At 43.2% G+C, this 2309-nt stretch overlaps 1 long non-coding RNA gene across 1 annotated transcript; it reads right to left on the bottom strand.

Annotated features, from left to right (window-relative positions):
• Nucleotides 1-213: 213 nt before the first annotated feature.
• Nucleotides 214-1950, bottom strand: LOC135276363 (uncharacterized). Its single transcript, XR_010343904.1, has 2 exons — nucleotides 1755-1950; nucleotides 214-591 (listed from the first exon to the last, which is right to left on the bottom strand). It is a non-coding gene; the product is annotated as an uncharacterized LOC135276363 (long non-coding RNA).
• Between the last annotated feature and the right edge of the window lie 359 nt (nucleotides 1951-2309).

Genomic DNA, 2309 nt, shown 5'->3' with positions numbered 1-2309 from the left:
AAAAAATTTAAATTAAATAGTTGAAATGTGTTATTTCAAGGGTGTGAAAGTAAGATTCCAGAAGAAGCTGAGCTGAGAACTGTTTATTTGTTAGAATTCATCCAATTACTATTTGATTTTCAAATGATAGAATGCATTTTGATCAAAATAAAAGTTGCATTTTAAAAAGTGTTGACAATATTGGCTAAGATTTTAGAAATGTATGGCAAAGCATTTTAATACACCCTGAGTGATGCATACATTTATTGTACATGCTTTAGGGACACAATATAAATAAGTGACTTTGAATATTAAAACTCTTAATTTGATCCAGGCTCTTGGGGGCATGATACAAAATTCAGTGCATTTTCCTGAAAGACAAGATGTGGTCTAATTGAGTTGACCCGTGGGTCATGGGTGAGGGGTAGCTGGTATCTGCTGTGTCCCCAGGACTGCATGCCCTTGGACAATTGTCAGAAAGCTTTTCAGGACTTTAAGTTTTTATTTTCCTAATGACCTTTTCAAATTCCTGCATTGTTCTTACTGGGGCTATGTCAGAGTCTGTCCGGCCAGGTCTTTCCCCACAGACCTCCTTTCAGAGGCAGAACGATTCTATAGCAAAAATATTTTATACCACAAATTAAGTAAGTGGCCTGGGGAGTCTCTGAGTCCCAGTTAATTTTGGGATAGAAGAATACCATTTGGATTTCTTCAGCTTAGATCAGAAAATAGAGGGAAGGTGGGAGGAACCTCCCCACCTACCCACACACACACAGAGAAGGAAAAGAACAGAATGATTTAGGGTCATTGTTGTCCCTCTCTACTCCCATTCCTCCTCTCTGGTGAAATAAGAGGCTTGGATGAGTTGGCGTCTCGGTTGTCTTGCAGCCTAAGGATTCTACACCCACTGGCAGGACAGTTGGCTGGTCTGGGTGGTTCCTGACTCACATCTCAGCCTTTGGGCACATGGAAATCTACTCCCTGAAGTTGCAGAAGGCACAAGGCTGCCTAGGATACAGCCTGTCCTTTCTGAAAGAGGCCAGAGGTAATGCGTCTGGTAAAGCTGTAGGAAAAACGTGTTATGTTCTGGCAGTGCTTTCAAAGCCTCTAAACCTACCCTGCACTGTCTGCATTTCCTCACGTGTCAGAAAAGTCCTTTTAGAAACATTACTTTATGGCAATCTCCTTCCCCCACTCTGCACACACCTAACAGATGATATTAACAAGTGCTGGCAAAGACACTCCATGCTATAAAATTCAGTGATGATAATAATAGTAAGGCTGGGCACAGTGGCTCAAGCCTGTAATCTCAGTACTTTGGGGGCCTGAGGTGAGAGGATTGCTTGAGCCCAGGAATTTGAGACCAGCTTGGGCAACATAGTGAGATCTTGTCTCTACCAAAAAATAAAAAATTAGCTGGGTATGGTGGTGCATGCCTGTGGTCCCAGCTTCTCCAGAGGCTGAGGTGGGAAGTTCACTTGAGCCCAGGAGTTCGAGGCTGCAGTGAGTCATTATTGCACCCCTGCACTGCAGCCTGGGTGACAGAATGAGACTCTGTCTCCAAAAATATTGACAATAATAATAATAAGAGCAATAAGAACAATAACAGGAGCTAATTCTTTCTGAACACTTAGAGTGTGCCCACCTTTATCCCAAGTGATGCGAGCTAAGCTGCTCCATGCCCTAGTCATTCTGGGTCAAACTCAGATTTCACTTTATAAAAGAGTCAGAACAGCTTTTCGGCGAGTAACACACCAATTTGCTGATGAACTTGCCTCTATTATAGACGTTTGTATCTACACAGCCAGATTTCCATGAAGATAAAACACTGGCTTCTCTTTCCACTCCCACAATGCCATGGGAAAGGAGCTCCTAAAGCCTAATGTGAAATTATCAAGGGAATCACCCTCCTGCAGGAAGACTGAGCGCTCAAGCTTGTTTCTAGCTCATTTCCTGCCTGGTAGAAATTTACTGCAGTAGAATGACTTTGGTGGAACTTAACACTGCCTGAGTATTTTGCCCCACACTGTTACATCGCAAATGCCTTCTACTCAACACCACCCATGTCACACGCTCCTTACAAAGGCGGTGCCTGATGAGGGATTTGCTGAAGGGCCAATGACACAAAGTCCTCACTGCCAGGCCTTTCTCTCTCTCTGTCCGACCATTCTGCCTCCTGTATGTGATCGAAGGCAGGAAATAAGAAGGAGAAATCAAATTCCATTAGTTAACAACTCTGATAAAAGGCAAGGAATAAAGGATAATAATGACAGCTGGCTTGCAAGTTTTCTGTGGCTTCAAATTACCCGAGCGTCTCCTGGTTTCAGAGG

This window comes from Aotus nancymaae, unplaced genomic scaffold (genome assembly GCF_030222135.1).
Source record: "Aotus nancymaae isolate 86718 unplaced genomic scaffold, 86718_ANA_hifiasm-v0.15.2.pri h1tg000022l_1, whole genome shotgun sequence".
NCBI lineage: Eukaryota > Metazoa > Chordata > Mammalia > Primates > Aotidae > Aotus > Aotus nancymaae.
This window is presented reverse-complemented; position numbering and strand designations above follow the sequence as displayed.